The sequence below is a fragment of the Mus caroli genome, chromosome 2, assembly GCF_900094665.2.
Source record: "Mus caroli chromosome 2, CAROLI_EIJ_v1.1, whole genome shotgun sequence".
Lineage (NCBI taxonomy): Eukaryota > Metazoa > Chordata > Mammalia > Rodentia > Muridae > Mus > Mus caroli.
Window position 1 is genome coordinate 51,335,472 of NC_034571.1, and position 26,231 is coordinate 51,361,702.

Here is a 26,231-nt window from a genome sequence, read left to right on the forward strand (position 1 = left end):
GAAGATGGAAAGATCTCCAATGCTCATGGATTGGCAGGATTAATATAGTAAAAATGGCTATCCTGCCGAAAGCAATCTACAGATTCAATGCAATCTGCAACAAAATTCCAACTCAATTCTTCACTGAGTTAGAAAGGGCAATTTGCAAATTCTTCTGGAATAGCAAAAAAACCTAGGATATCAAAAACTCTTCTCAAGGAAAAAAGAACCTCTGGTGGAATCACTATGCCTGACCTCAAGCTGTACTACAGAGCAATTTTGATAAAGAATACAAAACAACAACAAAAACAAACAAACAAAAACACAAAACAGCAACAACAACAAAAACTGCATCGTACTGCTAGAGCGACAGATAAATAGATCAATGGCGTAGAATTGAAGACCCAGAAATTGACCCACACACCTATGGTCACTTGATCTTTGACAAGGGGACTAAAAGCATCCAGTGGAAAAAGACAGCATTTTCAACAAATGGTGCTGATACAACTGGCAGTTATCATGTAGAAGAATATGAATCGATCCTTATCTCCTTGTACAAAGCTCAAGTCTAAGAGGATCAAAGACCTTTACATGTTTGTGTATTGATAATTCTCATTCTTTTATATCTCTGAGATTCATTTTAACCAATACTGAAACTTTATTACTATGAGAGTATGGTTAATTTCCATATAGGTTCCCTCTGTCCTTTTATAGGTCATTGTTAATTGTTTGATGTGATTCAGATCATGATGATATGTAATTAAATGAGTTGATCTGTAAAAATTTTTGCTACAGATTTATATATAAATTAATACAAAAAGCCTTGTGTTTTTCCTTTGTTTCTCACTTTGGTTTTGGTCAATTCTCAAAGCTATGGTAGTTAAGAGTATTTGATTTCTCCCAGTCCCTAAAACAAGCTTTTTGTATTTTCTCTTACCACTGATGTCTAGCCATTCATTTGACTATAAGTTGCTTCCTTCATCTCTACGTCTAAAATATTTATGTACTTTTCTATCGAGTTCACATCTGAGTTTTATGTATTTATATGTGTTATTTTCTTATTTTTCAATGAACATCTCTTTTCATATATATGAATGCTTTCTAATTTATTCTTAATAAGGCTGCTTAATCTATAGATTTACTGTCTCATATTGTATGGAAATTGCCTTGCTTTATTATTTTTACATTATATTATTTTGTTTTTATTAAATTTATATCATGATTTATTTATTTGTGTGTGCAGAAGTGATATCCACACATTACACCGGGGTGCCTATGGAGGCGGGAAGAAAACATCAAATCAGAGCTGGAGTTACCAATAGTGTGAATGCTGTAGGTGCTACGAACCAAACGTAGCCTCTCCTCTGAAGCAGTGCTATCACCCACTGGAATATTTCTCCAGCCCCTTAATTTATTTGGATTAATTGATTTTTCGTGACTTTGTGGTTTGTTTTAGCAGAAAGTTACATTATATTTTATTCATCAAATAGAAAATATAATTATTTTAGGTAGATGTTTTTGTTGGACATGGTTTTAATTGACTACAGATTTCTAAAATATAATTCTATTTTTGCTTTCTTGAATGTTTAGAGTTATAAATCAGATGTTGTGATTGTCCCATGAAATGATCAGCAAGTGATTGTTTCATATTGTAGGGCAGTGTGTTTTGACTTAAGATTGATTGTATTCAAATTTCACAACCTGGTGGGTCTCGGTTATTGAGCGATGTAAGGATGAAGTGTGCCACTGGAAACTGTAGAATCAGGCTTTTGTTGTTGTCGTTTGTTACCTGTGAAAACTTGCTGCAACTTTTGTCCTTGCTTTCCATCTTAGTGAACATTGACTGTGAGTTAACAGTTGCCTCCTGAGTGAATGGAGCTAAATATGATATATAAATTCATAATTTCTACGCCCTTCTAATGCCCCTATTTATTTGCATTTATTTCAGATTCTTTTAACTTCTATCTTGTAACTAATGATTTTTCAGAGACAAAGGCTGCTGGCTTCACTGGGTCAAACTTTCTCTACTTTCCCTTCTACTGCCATCCTAAGATTACTTTGGTTCTATCCTTCTTCTATTTGGGTTTCTGTCTTAACTCAACTCACTGTCATGCTTGGGAAAACATCATTCTCCATCCTAAGCAGGGATTTATCCACTTTACATAACCAAGAGTTATCCAGGAAGAGTGAACCTCTGTTGAAAGGTTTTCCCCATCAGATCGCTGGTGAGTCTGTGGGACATATTCTTCATTAATGATTGGTGAAGGACCCAGCCCACTATTGGAAATGACATCCATGGCCAGAGGGTCCCAAGCTATATCTGAAAGCAAAATGAATAAAATAGGGAGAGCAAGACAGTAGGCAACATCCAGCAATGGTTCCTCCTTCTAGATTACTACTTTGATTTTCTGTCATGACTTCCCTTCCTGATGACCTACGACAAAAATGTCAATTAAACCGATCATTTCCTTCACAAGTTGTCTTTGCTGAATGTTTTATCACAGTAATAGAAATTTGAGGCAGAAATTTATCATGACATTCTGGCCTCCAGATCTGTGCGGGCTGATGGTACCAAGTAGCACACATAGCTCCTTTAATTGCTCCCTTTTATGACCCAGTTTTAAACAACTCTGTTCTGTTAGAGGTGTTTTTTTTTTTCATTTTTATTAGATATTTTCTTTATTTACATTTCAAATTTTATTCCCTTTCAGCATTTGCCCTCCAAAAACATCCCTATTCCATGACCCTCCCCCTGCTCACTAGCCCACCCACTCCTACCTCCCTGTCCTGGCATTCCTCTATACTGGGACATCGAGCCTTCACAAGGCCAAGGGCCTCTCCTTGATGTTCCACAAGGCCATCCTCTGCTACATATGCAACTGAAGCCTTGAGTCCCTCCTGCATACTCTTTGGTTGGTGGATTAGTCCCTGGGGGCTCCAGGGTTACTCGTTAGTTCATATTGTTGTCCTTCTATGGAGCTGCAAAACCCTTCAGCTTATTGGTTCCTTTTTCTAGCTCCTACATTGGGGACCCTGTGCTCAGTCCAATGGATAGCTGTGAGCATCCACTTCTGTATTTGTCAGGCAGTAGCAGAGCCTCTCAGGAGACAGCTATATCAGGTTCCTCTCAGTAAGCAATTGTTGGTATCCACAATAGTGTGTGGGTTTGGTAATTGTATGCAGGAAGGATCCCCAGGTAGGACAGTCACTGGAGGGCCTTTCTTTCAGTTTCTGCTCCAAACCTCATCTCTGTATCTCCTTCCATAGGTATTTTGATCCCTCTTCTAAGAAGGACAAAAGTATCCACACTGTGGTCTGTCTTCTTGAGTTTTATGGGGTCTGTGAATTATATCTTGGGTATTCCAAACTTCTGTGCTAATATCCACTTATCAGTGAGTGCATACCATGTATGTTCTTTTGTGATTGGGTTACCTCACTCAGGATGATACTTTCTAGTTCCATCCACTTGCCTAAGAACTTCATGAATTCATCATTTTTAATAGCTGAGTAGTACTGCATTGTGTAAATTTACCACATTTTCTGCATCCATTCCACTGTTAAACAACATCTGGGTTCTTTCCAGCTTCTGGCTATTATGGATAAGGCTTCTATGAATATAGTGGAGCATGTGTCCTTGTCAGATGTTGGAGCATCTTCTTGGTATATGTACAGGACTAGTAAAGATAGGTCCTCAGGTAGCACTATGTCCAATTTTCTGAGGAACTGCCAGACTGATTTCCAGAGTGGTTGTACCAGCTTGCAATCCCACCAGCAATGGAGGAGTGTTCTTTTTTCTCCATATCCTTGTGAGCATCTTCTGTCATCTGAGTTTTTGATCTTAGCCACTCTGACTGGTCTGAGGTGGAATCTCCAGGTTGTTTTGATTTGTATTTTCCTGATAACTAAGGATGTTGAACATTTATTTAGGTGCTTCTCAGCCATTCTATACTCCTCAGTTGAGAATTCTTTGTTTAACTCTGTACCCCATTTGTAATAGGGTTATTTGGTTCTCTGGAGTCTAACTTCTTGAGTTCTTTGTATATATTGGATATTAGCCCTCTATTAGATGTAGGGGTTGTAAAGATCTTTTCCCAATATGTTGGTTGCTGTTTTGTCCTAATGACAGTGTCCTTTGCCTTACAAAAGCTTTGCAATTCTATGAGGTCCTATTTGTTGATTCTTGGTTTTAGAGCATAAGCTATTGGTGTTCTGTTCAGGAAATTTTCCCCTCTGCCCATGTGCTCAAGGTTCTTTCTCACTTTCTTTTCTATTAGTATCAGTGTATGTGGTTTTATGTGGAGGTCCTTGATCCACTTGGACTTGAGCTTTGTGATAAGAATGGATTGATTTGCATTCTTCCACATTCTGCCTATTGAAACAGCACCATTTATTGAAACTGCTGATTTTTTTCCACTGGGTGGTTTTAGCTCCTTTGTCAAAGATCAAGTGAGCATAGGTGTGTGGGTTCATTTCTTGGTCTTCAATTCTATTCCATTGATCTACCTGACTGTGGCTGCACCAATATCAGGCAGATTTTAATCATGATTGCTCTGTAGTACAGCTTGAGGTCAGGTATGGGGATTCTATTATAATAGAAGTTATTCTATTTTTGAGAATAGTTTTTGCTATCCTGGGTTTTATGTTATTCCAAATGAATTTGAGAATTGTTCTTTCAAATTCTATGAAGAATTGATCTGAAATTTTGGTGAGGATTGCATTGAATCTGTAGATTGCTTTTGGCATTGAATCTGTAGATTGCTTTTGGCAAGATAGCCATTTTTACTGTATTAATCCTGCTCATCCATGAGCATGGGAGATCTTTCTATCTTCTGACATCTTTGATTTCTTTCTTCTTGTCATATAGATCTTTTACTTGTTTAGTTAGAGTCTCACCAAGATATTTTATATTATTTGTGGCTATTGTGAAGTGTGTTGTTTCCCTAATTTCTCTTTCAGCCTGTTTATCCTTTGAGGAGAGGAAGGCTACAGATTTGGATTAGAATCATATGCATTGACCCATAATCCATTCCCTCCTACCAATGTAGGCTAGTTTACATTTTAAACTAGGTGTTATCTTTAAATCTGAAGATATCACAAATAAGACACATCTGAACAAGATTCACTAACCAGGAAAATAGATGACTAATTTAAAATGAGAAACACCAGCAATGGAGGAGTGTTCCTCTTTATGTACATACTTACCAACATGTTCTGTCACCTGAGTTTTTTATCTTAGTCATTCTGGTCAGTGTAAGATGGAATCTCAAGGTTGTTTTGATAAGGCTTGAAAAACCAAAGCACTATATTTTCACTACTCAGAAAAATATCTCTTTTGCATCAAATTATTACCATGTTTCATAATGCAAGAAAACATAATTCTGATGCACCCCAATATACCTTATTAGATAATATTTCCCTGCTTATGTCAATCATGACCTTTTTGCTCTGATGTTTTATTGTAGGGATTGTCCTTTTGATGAATAAAAAAGCATAGGTTACATTATCTTTCTGCCAAACTGAAAAGTCTCTTTAGAAAGAAAATTTAGGAAGAAAATATTCTAAAGGCTATAATGGTTATCACAATGTCTCAACACACTAATTGCAGTTGTAATCAGCATGTTATAAATGTTCCTAAATTCTGGAGAGAATAAACACAGCAATGACATGGAGTAGGTTCACAAAAAGAGTAGTACGTGCTTCAATGATGCAGTACAGAGAGACAGACAATAGCAGCCTTCACTGTATTCCTTTTTAAATTTTAGATTGCTCCCTAAAGCTACTTTTATCCCTTCTAGTTAATTTAGATCACTTGTGCTTGCCAGCCTGTACCTGCCAAATAAAACATCCCAATGAAATGTCTCCTGTACAAAGCAGAAAGCTTGGTCTGATCTGGCAGACTTTTGTTCTGTGCCATCTCTCCAACCATGCTACCTAATTAAAGACTATAAAACCTTTACTTAGACAAGATAGGTCAGCTACATGAAAGGGGAAAGAAAAGTCAGTCCATTATCATGACCAAATTGGCTTTCAGTGGCAAAGAACCTCATCAACCTACTTTCTCTGCCACTGTCATGTCCTCCTAGGCCTTTGGCACCAGGTACCATCATTTCACCTGCTGGATTACTTGAGCCAGAACACATCTCTTTTTAAGATCTTAAGTTCAACTGTACAAAGAGTGTATAGTGTCTTCCAAAGTCTGTCTGTTTCTAACAGGCTTAATAAACACAAACTCATAGAGAAAGCAAGCCTGGAAAGGTGAATAAAGGATCTGTGTCAAAGGTTTACATCATAATCTAAGAAGAGACTGTCTCTGAATAAGATATCATGGTAGATGTGCTCTCTAGCTTATTAACTAGGAGGATACAAACAACATACTAATATTAGATTGTCAAGATGTTTTAAGTTCGGAAGAATTGTTATTCTCTGTTCTGTTGATAATAAATAGTTATAAAGCTTGTGGGAGGATGAAAGGTAGATGTCTTTTTAATGAGGTATAAGTATTTAATTGTATTTTTTGAGATTATAGTATAATTTTAAACAATTTACCCTTTCCTACCTGCACACCTTCCCATATACACCTTTCCATACTCCATTCAAATCCATGGACTCTAATTTTAATAAAAGACTGTAGATAGTTGTTGCCTTGTGAGATTTCACAATATCAAGAAACTTGTGTCTCCAAAATTCTCTAATAATGTTACAGTTGTTCCGTGTCCTTATGAAATTCCTGAAATACATTTTGAACTAAGTTTTTATCCATTGAGTCCACTTTCCTGAAAGTTCTTGAAACGTTGCATTTCGTGATTGCCATGAATATAGAATATGCTGATCTTTCTCTGTACAAAGATAGGAAGAGTTTGAGTTGCCAACATGCAAATATATAACCTGGAAATTTTATTTTAGATGTAAAGTGATCCTTTTAAGTAGAATATTTCACAGTATTTTATAGTATTGTATAGTTGTGTTTTTCTAACTGCGAATGTTTATGCTGTTTTCTAATATTTAACTGTAAAAGAATCAAAATTTTAGCAAATTTCAAATTGGAATGGTATTTTCAAATGTAGTTATAAATTTGGAGATATTTTAAATATTTCTGTAGGTAGATGGAAGCAAAATAGTTAGACACAGATATGTGTATATGCTACTTCTTCCTAACTGTTGAAAATGTAATCTCTACTACATATTCCTATCTTAATACGTATAGTAGCTTCTAAAAAGGCACACTATTTCCTCTCCTACCTGTCCTCCCATGCCCTATCTCATCTTCTTTTATAAATTAGGTATTTATTTCATTTACATTTCCAATGCTATCACAGAAGTCTCCCCCCCCACGCTCTCCACCCCCCCCCCGACTCCCACTTCTTGGCCCTGGCGTTCCCCTGTACTGAGGCATATAAAGTTTGCACGACCAATGGGCCTCTCTTTCCACTAATGGCTGACTAGGCCATCTTCTGATTCATATGCAGCTAGAGACATGAGCTCCAGGGGTACTGGTCCTGTGGAGGCTCAATTCCCCAGTGTAGGAAGATACTAGAATGGGGAGGCAGGAGTAGGTGGATGAGTGGAGGAGTACCCTCTTAGTGGGAAAGCAGAGGGGGATGGGATGGGGTGTTGTGGAGGGAAGACTGGGAAGGAGGACAACATTTGAAGTGTAATAAAACAAAATAAACAATAAAAAATTAAAAATTAAAAAAGTTATCCAAGATAAATGAATAAATGTATAATTTTCTTTCCTTCTTTCCATTAGGCATTCCAGAGTCATTTTACTAGTTACTTTACCATTGTCTTAATAAACACCCTGAGCAAAAGCAACATAAGCAAGAAAGAGTTGATTTGTTCTTACAGGTTCAGAGGAATAAGAGTGCATCATGGAGAGGCATAGCAGCAAGTAGCAGACAGCAGACAACAGACAGCATGCATTGTGACAGACCCAGGAAGCTGAGTGGTTCTGAACAGTGACAGCAAGGCCACTTCTAAACCTCCCCAAGCAGCACCCCCAACTCGTGACCACACTGTTAAATGCTTGAGTTTGTGGGGGCATAGTTCACATTTGAATAACCACAGTCGGTGTCTATATTTCTTCCTGGACTAAGAACTATCATGACATTTTGGTTTCCCCTGACTACTGTCCACTCACTCTCAAAGTTAACAGCTAACATCTATCCTCTTTGAAAAAGAAAACTCAATTTTAGTTTCTCCCTCTAATTATAAAACCTACCCAAAACAAAGTTTTGTTATTTCTTTTAAATAGCAATTATAATATTTCTCCTTACTTCCCTCATTGTAGGCAACTCTCCTTTCCCTGTGAGGTAGAGTAAGTAGCACAGTGGTCGGAGACAACTGTACCAGTGTGAGAATTACAGCAGCTGCACATTTCAGCTTCAAGGCTTTAAACATAAGAATTACATAAGAAGGCTTTCCAGAACCTTCGTTTTTTTTCATGCTTAAGTGACCATATTTATTTAATTATTTTCATGGAGATGAAATTCAATCAACATGGAATGCCTTCAATATATAACTAGATATACTTTACAATTTATCTTGCAAATATAGCAAAGGCAAGGCTTATGATTTATTTACCCCAATATTTCTAATTCAGGCACCAAAGCATTATGCATAGGTATAACACAACTTTATAGAACCACCTTGGTCCCTAGAGAATATATGAACAATTACTACTATAATTATGGCTAAGATTATAACCTAGAAAAGAAAAAAAAAACAACAGTGATGTTAAGCTACTTAATAGGTTTTCTAGAGGTGAAACAGGCTAATTTGCATATATCTATGATTTTTCCATGCCTGATGTCACCACTAAGATGTCTGACGAAATTAGTCAACTGAAAAATACCAAACTATACCTCAAGAAATCCATGAGTTCTTCATACACTGCCATTTGTAAGTGACATATATACTACCATTCTTAGATTCTCTAAAAATTTCTGTCTTTTCATGTGTAAAATGTATACACACAGATGATTGTTAATATTTATATATTTAGCAAGCAGAAAATGAAAACAGACTTAGAGTCAAAATGTACCATTCTATATGCAAGATTTACTACTTGTTAGCAAGTGGCATGGTTTTATAACTGAAAGCATAGATAGTAGAATCTACCTTACCAAAATATGGGGACAATAAGGTGGATGTCTATACATGATATTATGAAACAATACTCAAGTACAGTAATTAATGTTGTTTTATTTTAAAATATACTAGTGGTGTCAGATGAACATAAGAATAATATTTAATCCTTCTTTGAATGTGTTTTTCTCATATAGTTTTAAATGAAATCATGACAGCTAAGGGATCACATTAAGTTTTAAAGCTTAACTATGGCATTTGTTCTACAGGTAGAAAACAGCACAGCCCCTATTAATCATCAGTGATTCAACTAAACCATTTCCTTATGTGCATTTAAACAAGACAGTTAGGGCATCCTTATTTCAGAACCTGGAAAGTCCCCTCTTGACCAAAGAAATTGCTTCCCATTAGCAACAGAACATAAGGGAGACCACTGCATGCAAAGGTTTAGCACCATAATGGGTGTGAGCATTTCATATTTTAATTTGGTCAGGTTAGTATCCCGCCAAGTGTACTTTATAACTATTTAATATTTTTCTAGCCATTTGAATATAAATAAGCTTGTCAAGAGAATTTGGATAACTTTTTTATTTTTATTTTTGAAGCAAGCATGTTTGGCAGGCAGGTTTTCCCAAGATCACCCAGCTTTAATTTTAAATTTCAAAAGCCTCACATTTAATCCCTTGAGCTGGCCTGTACCTTGCACCATCTGTTCCCATGGTTTTGTTATAACAGCAAGCACCTGCAGAGTTTTGCAACATTTCAAGCTGATTGTGGACAAAAATTGAAATAATTATAATTTTCATAAAGTAAAGACTTCCATTCAGACACTACAATCCCATCTAACATGAATTTTGGAAAGCCAGTCTTACTTATAATGGGCTTCATATGGGTAAAGGTAATTTATTTCTATTTTGTTTTTTTTGTGGAAAATCAACCTTTTAAAACATATGGACAGTCATTATGGAATTCTCACACTTCAGCTACACTTAGAAGACTCTTGGATAACCCTAGTCAGTTCTTGGTTGCTAGATGAGAGCATCTTACTGCAGTTTGATCAATCATCAGCCATTACTCATCATCAAAGATAAAACATGTTTTCCTTTATCTCTGTATATTTTGGGGTTTTTTGCATGTTTTGTTTATAGTGGTGAAATATTTATAATACTTCCTTCAAATTTTTCTTTTCTCTCAGTAAAATTAAAATACATGTAACATACATACATAAAACAATAGATTTGATGCTTGTCTTATTCTCAAGCCATTGAGTAGGAAGTATCCTTTATAACCATACACTGAATTGAAAATTTGCAGACTAATGGACCAAGGAAGTAGATATCTCACCAGTAAGTTGATCATGTATGGGCCATCAGAAACTTAGACATTCTTAGAAATGAAAATAATTTTCTACCACAAAACTAAATCTGAGCATTTTTGGTAACTTCTTGAAATTTCCTTCTAAATGCCATAATAAAGACCAAAAATGTCAATTGATTGGAATCCACGTTAAATGACTTTTCTGCTTTTGGCCTAAGACAAAAATTTGAAATATACTACATTAATCAGGAGCTATTATCAACTTGGTATGCTTTTTAGTGTTGTTGTTGTTGTTGTTAAAAAGTAGTCAAATTCTGTAGTATATTATCATCTACTCAAGACATGACCAGATATATGGTATGGAGTTACAAGAAAATTAAATGCTGGATCTTGTTAACATCAGAGCTCATTCAATATTATAGATGGGGCACCTCTAAGACAATATAATACATACAAAAATATGTACCATGGCTATAGTTAAAAGTCATATCTACCTTTGAGGGAGTACCATTTAGGACCAGAAAGGGAACTGCCAAATTTCTAGGATCATGTGATATTATGAGGATCTGGCACATACTACAGTGCTGGTTGTATTATAAGTGACAGCTTTCATTGCTTTTGAATTAGAGTACACTATTATAGAAGGGGAACTGACATGTCTAAAGAGACATCAGAAGTCAGGAAATGCCTCAATACATTAAGCAAGTATAGGTGTCACCAAATGTACAAGAGAATGAGTAAGAAACAAAGTTAGGCAGTGCAGAAATATTTGGAGAACAGTGTATTTTACAGGTGACTAGATATCAAAAGTCAGAGCAAATAATGTACAAAATTGAAATGCTAACAACCCTATCTTTGCTCACAAAGCTCTTGGAACTTAGGGTTATTTTGAATAGAGTAACAGGAGACACTGTACATTTTAACTGGAGGCTTTATATGGAAAGCTCTCATTGACTAATGGCTCTACATGTAACCCAATAACCTGAGCAACATCTTTGTCCTACTGTTTGAAGGAATATCAGTAGGCCGTGAAGTCATCCTTCAGGTTCCCCTTGCCTATATAGAAATGGACTGTTATCCTCATTAGAGATCAAAGGTATTCAAATATAATTTACATACATAATTATATTTTGTAAATATAAGTTAATGATATGTCACACATCAATATCATTTCCAAAGCATTTATAATACCTTGTATGAACAGAAAGGCAATAAACTAGAAACCATAGATTGCAGTTCTTTTCATTTCCTTTTACTAGCTGAGAGAGCTTGAAAGATAGAACTGTTATAAAAGTCTTACCTTAGTGGGAGAGGAAGTGTCTAGCCTTGCAGAGACTTGAAGTGCCAGGGCGGGGAGATAGCCAAGGTGGACCTCATCTGCTCAGTGAAGAAGTGGAGGGAGGCTGAGGGAAAGATTGTGGCAGGGGGTGACCAAGACAGGGGCAGTGAGTGAGATGTAAAGTGAATAAATAAAAATAAATAAAGTAATTTAGTTTTTTTTTAAGTTGTTTATATCCTTTGGGTTTCCTCACCTTTTGAAACTGTAAGTTTCATGTGGGTGCTTTATTTTGTTCAATAAGTTCCTGGAAATATCTAAAATAACAAAACCTTTGCATATATTTTTTCAATTGTTCCTGGTACACACACACATGCTTGCGTGTGCACATGCACACACACACATAAGGGAGGGGCTAACAATAGTGATGTCTGAAAATATGCCTTCTGTTACAGTTTGTATGTTTTCTAAATCACTATCACAAATAACAAAATATATGGTTTTCTTTCCTTTTTTTGGTTTAGAAAAATGTTATGGAGTAAGCCTTTTTGCTCAGGGTGTTGGTATTTTTTTCCCAAGAGTTTACAAATAATCTCTTTGACTCATTTTAACTGTTTCATTTAACTGCGTTACATGCATAGCTGCCACCAAATAAACACCAGGTTGTCAAACAAACTGCCCTCATCCTTCCCGCCATGCACCCTTTCAACACTTGCAGCTTTATTTGAGAGCTCACGAGAACTGCTTCTGACCATCCTCACAAGATTTGTGTGTTAAACCTGGTCATATTCACCTCTGTAAACTCCAACAATGTCTCACCATTTGTAAGGCTCCAGATGCTCTCACATTATGTACTGCAGGACATTCATTAAGGGAGGGGTGAAGAAAGGGTATTGATTAGCACGTAAGATAAAGTATGCCAGACTATCGGTTCAAAACAAAATATTCTCAGCTTCAGCAGCCTGTTAGTTTAAACAATTTTAAGTCCAATTGTATCTGTTTTTATTCCATCACTGTCATAAAATACACTCCATGGAACTACACACAGTTTTCATACAATTATGTATTCGTAGCTTTGGAGAAAACTTTGTCATGCCGTTGCTCTTCCTATGACCTACCCCTAGAACTTTTTCCTCACCTTCCTAAGACTGTTCTTATCCCTGTGATGTGTGGTGCCAACTCTAACCTTTATGACCTTAGCTTCATCACTTCCATTGAACATATTGATGTAACTTTATATAATTTGCAATAAATTTACTAATGTCAAGTACTGTATACTGAAATGTTTTCTAGTTAATCTCATTGGCTTACTTCCATGTGTGCATAGCTGGTTGTTTTGGTTGTTTTCCTTTGTTTTGATTTGATTTTATCAAATTTGACTCCAATACAACCAAGAGAATTAAGGGTTTTAAGACATTGGCATTATTCTCCTTCATATACATGGAATAGTAGTGTTGCATCTTTTGTTGCTGAGGATGAAGTAGTCATTTTGGGTTTGAAAAATCATTATGAATTTAGGATATAGCATCTATTCATAGAAGTTACTCAATGCTGAATTTTTTACACCATGTAGAGTGACCTCTGAATCATTCTTAAAACATGACAACTTTAACCTCAGTCTCAGTCTCACACAGTAGAATGTAATTCCAGCCAGTGTACACTGCCCAGAGTTAGGGCACTATATGCACACGTCATTATCAATATTATATATAGATATAGATATTATATGTGTTACATGTTACCTGTTGTATGGTACTTGTTGCACGGTATGTGATGCATGCTGCATTTCTCATGCAACATATAACATGGTGTGTGTGTGTGTGTGTGTGTGTGTGTGTGTGTGTGTTTACCACTGACCACTGAGAATTGGTCAACATTATAGGGGGCTCATTCCTGGAAAATATTGATTCCTCTCTCAGCAGCAATTGATTGCCCGAAACTCTTCATCTAGGGCTGATGCCTTGTGAAATGTCCCTATCCATGCTGCTATGTCACTGTGCTGTCATTATGCAGATCATGTGTAGGCAACCGTTTCATTGAACTTTCTTAAGTGTAGCTTCCCCCTTACATCGAGAAGGTACTTTCTTGCCCCTTGGTGCTATTTCATAAAATCTTTGAACACTTTTTCATGATTTTCCCTGAGACTGAGGTGTAAAGGTATTTCTAGAAAAATACCCGATGGGACTGGCCAGGCCTGTAAAATACCCTCTGTATTTTTGAGCAATTGTCAATCTGTGTAATAGTCTCTGCTGAAACAAACAAACAACAAACAAAAAAGACCTGTTGAAACTGGAAACAATTATAGTCAATGAAGTGTCAAGACCTGCAAGATTGCATATATGTTCTCATTTGTGAATACTATCGCTCAATCCTTATATTTGAATAGGTAACCCCTAAGAAACAAAAATACTTTTTAAACTAAAAATACTTAAAAAAAAATAGCAGGTGCTGAGTCTGAATTTAAAAAATGACTGGTCCCTTGCAAATTGTACTTTTTAAACTATTTTTTAAAACTTTTTATTGTTTCTTTGTGAGTTTCACACTATGTACCCCACTCATATTAAACTCCTGATCCCCTCATATCCTCAAAATCTGTCCTTTGCCTTTGTAACCTCCCCGCAAAAATAAAAAAGACACAAACAAGCAAATAAAAACAAAAAAAAAGCATACAAACATCTTATCGTGTAGCTGTAGTATAGCCACAGTCTATGCCTCTGCCCACGATGCTTCTCTTGTAAATGTTCATTGCCATGAGTCATCGGTCTGGTGTGAGATCTCTGGCTTCTGTAACAACATCAATATTGGCTCCTCATAGAGACTCCTCTCAGTCATCCTGTTGTTGCCATGTGTCATGGAGATCCTATAGCTTTGGATCAGCAGGATTGGACCTTTCTTACGGCTAAACCATTCTCAGATGGCACAGATTTTGGGGTAAGCCAACTCAGCCTATGCCTGGGTTCAGCCCACTGGCTCTCCCTTACCTGCACCATGAGGGCAAGTTCTTGAGCAGTGATCCAGCTAGGCCATCCAATGTCAATATATACAGGAGGCAGGGTCAGGTGTTCTGTTTAGTATGTTCGTTTTTTAAGAAGATGTGATGCTAATTACTGTAATTTTTAAGTATAAAACAATTAAAACAATTTATTTAGTACAAATCATTCATATTAAACTTAGTGGTGTTAAAGTACTCCATCTAAATGCTAACTCAAATGAAGATAGTGGCTCTGCTAATGTCATGTCTGTTGGGTCCCGGAAGCCTCTTGCTTTCCTGGCATCTGGAACTTTCTGATGGCTACCCTGGTTTCTCCACCCACCCACCCCCCATTGCTACATACCTCTGTTCAATTTCCTGACCCTCTGTACATCTCTCCTGTCTCCTCCCACACCAGATACTACTCTCCCTTTTCCCCCTCCCACTTTGCTCTTCCTCCCAAGCTCCTCCTACCCTCTACCTCTGGTGATTATTATTTTGTTAACCCCTTCTAAGTAGGACTGAAGCGTCCACGCTTTGGTCTTCTTTCTTCTTGAGTTTCATGTGGTCTGTGAGTTGTATCATGGGTATTCCAAGTTTTTTTTACTAATTCTACTTATCAGTAAGTACATACTGTATGTCTTCTTTTGTGACTGAGTTACCTCATTCAGGGTGATATTTTCTAGTTCCATCCGTTTGCCTGGATTTCATGAAGCCATTGCTTTTAATAGCTGAATAGTTCTCCATTGTGTAAATGTACCAATGCAGATGTGGGTGCTCACAGCCAACCATTGGACTGAGCATGAGGACCCCAATGGAGGAATTAGCAGAAGGACTGAAGGAGCTGAAGGGGTTTCCAACCCATAGGATGAGCAATATCAACCAACCAGAACCCCCAGAGCTCCCAGGGACTAAACTACCAACCAAAGAATACACAAGGAGGGACCCATTTCTCCAGCTGCATATGTAGAGGAGGATGGCCTTAGAAGCAGGAGCATTTGAAATGTAAATAAATAAAATAACCAATAAAAATAAAAATAAAAAGTAATTTTCTTATTTAAAAAAAGATTGTGGCTCTGGAAAAAGAACTTACTTAATAGCCTCTTGGCCCTGCATTCTATTCATGTGATGGTCTGCCCTTTGACCTAGTCTCATGAGCCTAACCACATCACTCCTATCTGCCTTACTTCTATCTACATCACTCCAGTCATTTTGAAATGGCATGTTTGTTTTTGCTACAGAGGGTACCTTGGCAATACTGACACAGATTCATCTGATCCAAAATCTGGGCATGGCTGGTGCCTGTCCATTGTTTTCCTCAGCATCAGGTCGCCCACACAGGAAGACTTTCCGCCGCCTGCCAGTCTATATAAAGATCTCCTACTCCTTCAGCACACTGCATTGCTTTATTTCTTTAGAACACTTGTTGCCAGCTGAAGTTTCTTTGTTTTAAAAGTATTTTTGTTGGCTGTTTGTATCCATAGAATAAATGTTCCATATCTCCCCTAAAAAGTCAAATGTCCTCATTTCTTAGTGACTAATTACTATTTATTGAGTGAGTAAATGTGCTGTACTTTCGGTTAAATTGTTTCTGATATTAGACTCATCTCTCCTTTAAGTTTGATCACTTCTTATGATATAAAGACATCAGCAATTTCAAATTCAAACAATTTTCACATTTTACATCTTCTTTACATTGCTAACTTGGAGAACAGATTTTAATAATATAATCAAAATAAAATATGTAATAGAATCCCAAAGTAAATTGTATTGAAGTGCATTATTACAATAATAGAATTCTATTGACCTACAACTTATTTAGAAATTTGTGTATTATATTACAGATTGAAGATACACAGTGAATTAACATTAAAAAAAAAGTGTCCTAAACCTTAGACTTGAAATATCTGTACTCAGTCAGGAACCTTGCACAAATATAATTCTTCAAATGACTATGAAACTGGGTTTATAATAATAACTAAAGAAAATATACTTAAAATATCAATTTCTTTAGTAGTCTAAACTGTTATTTTTGTCTTTATGGAAGGATCACAACTATAATTAATGCAGAACAAAAGAATTTGCATTATGAGTGGTTTAATTATTCATTTAGTGACTAATGCTGGCTACCACTAATACATTTTTTTAAAAAGGAAACCCAGCTATTTAATCACTCTAAATGTTTCATAAATTAAGGGGCTTTTGAGGGCTACCACTTACATTCAAAACTTTTAACATAAATTTCTAATTACTAAAAATTAGAAACAACAGATTATAATTTTTTCATAGCATAGAATCCATAAATGTTTATATGGTGGTTATTTTCCTGATTGTTATTATCAATACTAGTTAAGTGAGTCATGTATTAGATATATGAAATGAATTATAAATTTCAGTATTGTGGAAACATTACCCAAATACCTTATTTGTTCTTAAATACCCAGGATTTGTGTAACAGCCCCTCTGTCTCCAACCAATAATCACTTTTCATTGGAAAATCTTGTGATGACTTAGTATCTGAAAGCTTTCTGGTTAAGTCTTACTAAGACTCCTGCTGGATCAGAGTTTCCTTTTAGGATTTATTGAGAACGAAACATTCAGAAGTCTGAGACAAAAAAAAAAAAAAAAAAAAAAAAAAAAAAAAAACTGATGCTTTGTTGCTGTTGGACTACAAACACAACTTTGGTTGTATGTAATGCTACCAAAACCAACAGCCCTTAATTTATCTAACCTTCTGATAGTGAATGAACAAAGGTAAAAATAACAGGCTAGTTTTAAACTAGTACTATGGCAATGACATTGTAAATTATTTAGAAAGGGCATATTCAATGTGACCATAGAGCCATCAATCATAATAGACATTGATGAGAAAAGAGATTTCAGCCACTTCCTATCTGCAAGGAGAACAATTCTATCTCACAGGTAGCTATGAAGTGCCGGGTGACCTGATGTCACCTGCATTGTTGCTGTACCCTTTGAACGAAGTGAGTAGATTCTCTCAATATTAGAATCGAATGAGTAAATAAATTCGCAGTTCACTGCCACTCGGCTTCTGAGTGCACACTTCAATTTGTCTAACAATGGAGAGGACAGAAAAGCAGAAATCTCTTAAAGCATGGATGAATTTTTTATGGAATGTTCAAATCCAGCTGCAAAGGATGGGGCTTTAAATGGTAGCAGATACTATTAGCAGGAGTCCCAAGAGACAGAATCTTTTGGGCACGTTTGTGTGGATGCAGACCCTGTCTAGCAGCCTTCATAGCTTTTCTTCTGAAGCTCTGCTTTCACTAAATTGTTCCACTGTGAAGTTCACACTGATCTTTCAGATGCCAAATAAAAATATTTCCTTTATCTTTAATAGGCAGCATAAGAGTAGTATTTCAATGTCACAGCAGAGGAAACATTTATAAAGTGCATGTAGGTGGCATTGCTAGATTGGTTAGCCTGTTCGCAGAGTAGGTGTCTAGTTAAGGAAATCAAAGATAAAAAATTTAACCCTTTATTGCTTTTAATTCATTAAAATAATTCCATTGCTACTGCTCATATCAGGTTTTCATGTCAGAAATTGACAGCATAAGTGAACTGATACTATCTAAAATTCTGAGCACCACTTTCTACACAGAACCATCAGTTGTTTCCAAACTAAAATGCTAAAATGTGCATCTTTCTCTATAAGTGTCAACTAAATACCTCACTCTAATGGGTTAACTTTTTATGGCTTATTCCGAACAAGAAAAGGAAAGGAAAGGAAAGGAAAGGAAAGGAAAGGAAAGGAAAGGAAAGGAAAGGAAAGGAAAGGAAAGGAAAGGAAAGGAAAGGAAAGGAAAGGGAAAAGAAAAGAAAAGAAAAGAGAAAAGAAGCAGCTTGCATAAATTCTTTATAAAATGTCTGTGGAAATTAGAGGATCCAAGTAAATAGGTCTCCCTTCTTTATCTCTGTATCCCTGCCCCACACAAATGATTTCACTGCTCTCTTAGATCAGAAATATGAACTGTGTCTGCTTTGCATTCTGCATCCTTAACATAGTGGCTTGAAACATGTACACTACTCATTTTTATTCACATTTGCTCAGTAATATATTCTGGAAGTCTATTCATCTCTGTGTAACCTCCAAAACCACTTTAAAAATATGTACCACCACTTAATTGTTAATAACAGGTAAATCAAAGGTAAAAGATAACTAATTAATTTTCTAGCTCAGTTTTATTTTACTGTTACTGTTTTGGGAAAATATAACAAAACCCCATTAGTGTTTAAGGTAAGCCCATGAAACAACATAATATAATGCAAGAAGGACATTTAATAGTGTAGAGGAATGTTAAATTACTAATTAACTCCAAGTTCCTGTATAAGAAAGCATAGTAATTTACAGGATTATTGCAATATGCAGCTTGGATTGCCACGAGGGTCAGCTAGGGAGCATTTCAGTCTATTTCCCCTCCTTAGTATGGTGGTTACTGTAAAAATCTCACATTAAAACGCACTGTCCTACCCACAGTTCATTGCTGCTAATTAGCAGCGGTTGAGATTTTGCTAGCAGTCATTTTTTTCCATGTAAAGCTGCCAAATGTTACCAACTGCTCAAGTTTCTCCATGCTCAAAGTGTCCAGCTGCCCGGCTCACGCCACTGTGTTTGCATTTCAGCTGTTTCCTGTCAACTTTAACACCTGTGTGAAGAAAATATTAATCAAATTATCTGTACTGGCTTTTGTTATCAGAGGGAAGGTTATCAAAAGTGTTCTGGACTTTGGTTCAAACCCATCATCAACTGCTGAAAAACCATATTGCACACACACACATACAAACACACACACACAGAGACAGAGAGAGAGAGAGAAAGAGAGAGAGAGAGAGAGAGAGAGAGAGAGAGAGAGAGAGATTTAGAGAGTCATTCACACACACCTTTTCATCTAAGTCTCCAGTTGAGACCAGTTGCTCTCTAAAACTTAAATCAGCCCAATAACTGCCATGTCAAAGTCAAATGTTTTCAGTCTATTTAAACTTTTATTTAAGCAATAAGGCATGAGAAAGTCATCTTTTAGTTTTACCTAAATATATAAGAAGACTGCCATAACTTTGATTAATAATTGATTAAATAAACCATTCCCACATCAAAGCCAGGAAGAAGAGCTGTTGGCTGAAAGGCTGGACTATCAAATAGGACTTTGTTGTCCTCAGCTTTGCTTTAGAACTACAGCATTACAGAGGGAGCAGAACATTAATTTTTGAGGTCTTAAATAATTACATGAAATAAAATTGGCTCCCTTTCTCCTTAATTAAACACTAGTAGTGCTAAAACACTATAAATTTAGAAATAATCACAGAGCCTAATCATTTATCTTCTTATTGGCTTTATAACTAATTTATATTTAACCTTCCTCGGAAATTATGATAAGAATGTATTTTTTTAAAGAAATCCAAAGCAACTGTCTTATGAGTGTCTAGTACTTGGATAGAATGAAACAGGGACTTAAAATATTTTATGACTAAAAGATGATAAATAATGAGTTGCACCATTTATATGGCTTAGAAACAAAAAAACAACTTCCTTACTAATATTATGGAAAAGTTGATAAATCCAGAGCTCATTTGTTCAGATTTTCAATTAATGAAAATGTATTATTTTCAATAGAATGGATTCCTGTTTAAGTGTATATATGTCAAGGGTAATACCATTAATTAATAAATATATATAATTGCATAGCTAGACTTGAACAAGCCAGGTTTGACTTCTGTTCCTACTTGTTGCGATTATTTTCATAGATTGTAGCTAAAATAGTTCACTATTGGATTTATCCTTCCTTCATTTGTACTTAAAAGGCAAAAGCATTGTAAAATTTACCACTGACATGAGTATGAAATTTTCTCTGTTGACAATGAATCCACTCAGCTTGTGATCAAAACTGTAGCCCTAGGGTAACACAGAACGCGTGTCAACTACATTCTGCTGTTATGTCTCACAAAAAATCCCCTCTAGGGAATTCAATCACAGAATTCTAAATTTATATTTATATGGAAGTTACAAAGACTAATAGGGATGGCATATAAAAAGTGTAGCAGTGTGAATTCTAGCACCATAATTTTATGATTTAAGAAAAAGTTTCAATGAAAAGGGGTCAATGAAAATATTATTCAATAACCAATCTAGCATACCCAAGAGTTAAATAAAATTAATATACCATAACTCTCTTCCAGGAACTATCCAAATTTATTCATCCAAATTGTTAATGAAAAACAAAGGTACGACAGTATCAACATATAACAAATCAACTGTTTTCTTCTTCCCTTCCTCTATACTATAGGTATATTTCTTCTCTGAGACATTTAGTAAACAAACTTGAGCAACTACATTTAAATTCTTAGTAACCCATATGACTTTTTAAACAAGAACTAGTATTATAGTATATGTAAAAGTTATTTATATGCATAAATTAATCTATTTGTCCAAATGTCTGATTCTTTATCAGCAATTAGAACATTCATTTTGAAGAGGAAGAATTCTGCATAGGTATGGAACTGTGCTAACCCTAAACAGCTCAGAAGCAAATTGAAGATAACAATCCCTGCTTGACATTTTGGCTGTTAACATTCTAACTGGCATCTTCTGAATTTCTGATGGGTGGCAGATCTAGACACAGGAATGTGCAGTAATGGCCACATTTGCTCTGGGGTTTTTAGTTTGTTTGTTTTTTGTCTTGTTTTGTTTTTGGTTTTTGTTTTGTTTTCTCTCAGTTATTGCACAGGAAAGAGTAGTATAGAATAAACTCTTAAAAATTGTGGCTTATGTGTGTATGTCCGTGGTCTGTGTCATATTGATTTATCTGGTAGTCTGTGTTACCACCGAAGACCATGGGGACGTTCGTGGATGTGTGTATGTCCGTGGTCTGTGTCATATTGATTTATCTGGTAGTCTGTGTTACCACCGAAGACCATGGGGACGTTCGTGGTCTGTACTGCTCCAGGAGTTCATGGTGATGTCTGCAGCCTGTGCTGCCAAGGAGGGCCCTGATGGTGTTTCTGGTCTGTGCTGAGGCTGTGGGCTGCATTGATGTCCGTGGGTTATAATGACACTAGAGCTCATGCTGAGGGAAGTGGGCCGTGCTGCTGCTGACTGTAAAAGGCAGCGGGACTTCTGTGGCAGTGGTATTGATGACTGCAGACTCACAGTTAAGAATGAAAGAGATAGAAGCCTTCTATGACAAATCCCCCCCCCCACACACACACACCCAAACAGAGTAGTCAGGAAGCCATTGAAGAGAGCTCTTTAAAAATGTGACAGAGATGCTAAAGTATAACTCCTGAGAGTTGATGGGTTCTGGCTGGGTGGGGGTGTAGGGAAGGAAGGGGCTCAAGGGGCTTGTCACTGGGAGTTTGACCATGCTCCACTGAGTATTTTGAAAATGCAAATTTGACTATATATATATATATATATATATATATATATATATATATATTATTTCTCTATTTTCATTTTTTGGAGTGATCACAAGTAAAAGGGGTCAGACCTACAAGGACTGGGAAATAAATGTGATGGGGTGCATTATGCAAAATTTCCAAATAACCAATGAATATATTATTTTGGCCAAAAAAAAAAGTAACATAGCTGACTCAGGAGCTTATATTTTGTTCCTTACAATATCACTTTAATGGTGTTTTGTAGGATTTAAGAATCTGTATGTCCCATGGATTTCAGGAAGTATTAATCTGTGAAGGTAAATTAAGTTGGAAGAGAGTCACTGCTTGAGAATCAATGTCCTTAAGGACTGAATAAAATGTCTTTGCAGAACAGTGCTAACAACATCATCTGCTATCATACACATTCATCGAAGTCTGAATGTGTTAAATGTTCACATGTTGGGAATCATTTCCTCTGCGGCACTATTAAAAATGTGACATATTATTATTTTATAGGCTTTGAAAGGGGATAAAAAATAATTAAAAGTGGCTGTGAACAAAAGTAAATCTATGTGGCACAAAGAGCCAAGGGGCAGGTGAAAATCTCTTAGTGGATTATCAGCAATGAGAAGTGACTGTGTATTCTCTATAGGGAAAAGGCTATTAAATAATGTTTGAATCTAGTTCCAGACTCACATTTCCTCAAGAGATCAACTTCAGCTTACCCTGTATTTTCTACAGTTTTCTTGTATATAATATCAGTTACCAATAATTGTTACAAACAAGTAAATGAGGATGCAGCTATTTGAATGTAAAAGTTCAGTGCTATTGATGGTGTCCTTTTCTTTACAAACATTTGTCAGTTTCACAAGGTTCCATTTATTAATTGTTGATCTGAGATATTCCTGTCCTGTTCAGGAAGTTATCTCCAGTACCATTGCGATCCAGTTTATTCTCTAGTTTCTGTAATGCTGGGCAGCATAGGAAAGCATGGCAGACAATGATGACAATAGCAATGATATTGCTGGTAGCTGATGTTCCTTGAGCACACTATTCCATACTGGTCTTCATATATGGGCTGGAAGAGAACAACCTATCAGGCATCATTTCTGTTTTATTAAGATTACACATGCGTGTGTTTATCTATAAGCAGATGAAGTTAAATGTTTTGATTCCTACCTCCTAAATTGTGAGGATACTGATAAAAATTAAATTATTTATCTATACTCCAACTGTTGCTACAGGTCAGGATAGTTTCAACCAAATGTTTCTTGTCCCATATGATGCTATTTCTTCAAAATACCTACCAAAGAGAAAAATATGGCTTTATGTTGAAAGTAAGACTTTATTTTATAGATGGAGAAATCTCTGAATGTATCCTTTGTAAAGATTTTTTAAAAAATGTTTATGTGTATAAGTGTGTGTTGTCTGCATTTGCAAGTATTCATTACATACATGCAGGTGTAGTTTGAGGACAGAAGAGGGTGTGGGATCAACTGTAATGGATGTATGGATTTGTATGAGCCAACATATAGGTGTTAGGACTGGAAATTAGGATGTCTACAAGAACAGCAAGTTTTTATAATCTCAGAGTCATGTCTCTAGTACCATACCTAGCTGTGCTTTTAAAGAAGTAAAGCATTAAAAAAGTTAAATCAACCACAAACATTTGGACTAATCTCTGTTTGAAAAGAGATCATTTGACTAAATGGTAACCCAGAGACCATGTGAAGTTATGATTCTTGTTAGACAGAGGTACAGTGACAGTTGAAAGGCTTAGTATAAAACCATCATTGAATGTTGCAGTATGGTATGTTATGGTACTCTTGTCTATAATCAATTCAATTCATATTGGATATTAATATTCATATTAAAAGGAAGTCTAATAGGTGAGTTATAGAATATTAGCCCACTCATTACAAAATTTAAAAAAATGGCTGGAGGGGTAAGAGACCAGTTGTAAGGTTGACTAAAGTCTAGGACAAAAATATGATCCTAAGGTGAGATGATTATAGTGGAATTAGAATTATTTTAACCCCACCCTAATTTAGGTTTAAGTGGAAAGCTGGATCCTATATCTACCAGAAAGTTAATCGGGAGTATATGAAAGGAAATAGTGAAAAAAGACAGGTGATAAAGGGGAAGAGAGAAAGAGAAAGTAAAGATCATGTTGAAAGTACTGTAGAGCTGTATTTTGTTTCATTGCACAAACAAGAACAAGATCATAAGCAACAGAACACAATGAATTTCTGCACCATCAGAACCCAGTTCTTTCAACACAGCAAGCCTTGGATGTCCTGTGATGCCTGAAAAGCAAGATAATGAGTTAAAATCCCATTTCATGTATAATATAGATGCCTTTAAGGAGGATATATATAATTCCCTTAAAGAAATATAGTGTAGGGGAATGCCAGGACCAGGAATGGGAGTGGGTGGGTTGGGGAGCATGGGGAGGGTGGAGGGGATAGGGGATTTTCAGAAGGGAAACTAGGAAAGGGGATAACATTTGAAATGCAAATAAAGAAAATATCTAATAAGAAAAGAAAAAATATGGAAATCAAATGAAAAATAAAAATTAAAACACTTTTCTTTAAAAAAAAAAGAGAGAAAGAAATAGAGGAAAACACAATCAAACGAAGGAATGAACAAAGCAATCCAAGAACTAAAAATAAAAATAGAAAAATTGAATAAAACACAAATGGAGGCAACCGTGCAGATGAACAACTTAGGAAAGACACAAGGAGCTACAGATGCAAGCATCACCAAGAGATAGAAAAGACAGTCTTAGGCATAGAAGATACCATAGAAGATATTGACACATTGGACAAGACAAAGAGGGAGCACTCTTTTCCTATCTATTTTATGTAGTAATGGAAGTTCTAGCTAGAGTAATAAGACAACAAAAGGAGATCAAGGGGATACAAATTGGAAAAGAACAAGTCAATACATCACTATTTGCAGCTGATATTATAGTATATATAAGGGACCCTAAAATTACATCAGTGAACTCGTACAGATGATAAACAACTTCCACAAAATGGCTGGATATAAAATTAACACAAACAAATCAGTAGCCTTCCATTATACAAATGATAAACAGGCTGAGAGAGAAATTCATAAAACAAAACCTATCACAATAGCCACAAATAGTATAAAATATTTTGGTGTAACTCTTATGAAACAAGTGAAAAATTTGTATGACAAGAACTTCAAATCCCTAATAAAAGAAATCAAAGAAGTCCACAAAATACAGAAGAATCTCTCATGCTCACAGATTAGTAGTATTAACATAGTGAAGATGGCTTTTTTACTAAAAGCAATTTACAGATTCAATGCAATCCCTATCAAAATTCCAACAGAATTGTTCACAGAGAAAGAAAGAGCAATTCTTATCTTCATAAGGGGGTGGGGGAGAACCAGGACAGTCAAAAAATCTCCACAACCAAAAATCTTCCGGGGGAAATCCCCATCCATGATCTCAAGTTATACTACAGAGCAATAGTGACAAAAGCCACATTGTATTCGTACAGAGTAAGACAGGTCAATCAATGGAATAGAATGGAAGACCCAGAAATAAAATCATATACCTATGGACACTTGATCTTTGTTAAAGAAGCCAAAAATACAGAATGGGTCAAAAAAAAAGCATCTTCCATAGATGGTGCTGGTTTAGCTGTGGTCTGTATGTAGAAGAATGAAAATAGATGCTTGTTTACAACTTTTCACAAAGCTCAATCTCAAGTGGATCAAGCACCCCAACATAAAACTGGTACACTGAATCTCATAGAAGAGAAAGTGGGAAAGAGCCCTGAACTCATAGGTACAGGGGAAATTTTCCTGACCAGAACACCAAAATCTTAGACTCTATGATCAACAATTGATAAATGAAATCTCAGGGAAGTGAAAAGCTTCTGTAAAGGAAAAGACAAGACGACAAACTGTCAACCTATAGATTGGGAAAATATCTGCACTAACCCTAAATCCCATAGAGGGAAAATATCTAAAATATACAAAGAACTCAAGAAACTAGCCTCCAAAAACCAAATAACCCAATTAAGAATGAGGTACAGAGCTAAACAGAAAATTCACAACCAAAGAATTTCAAATGGCCCAGAAGCACTTAAGGAAATGTTCAAAGTCCTTAGTCACTAGGGAAATGCAAATCAAAATGAAACTGAGATTCCTACTTAAACCAGTCAGAAAGGGTAA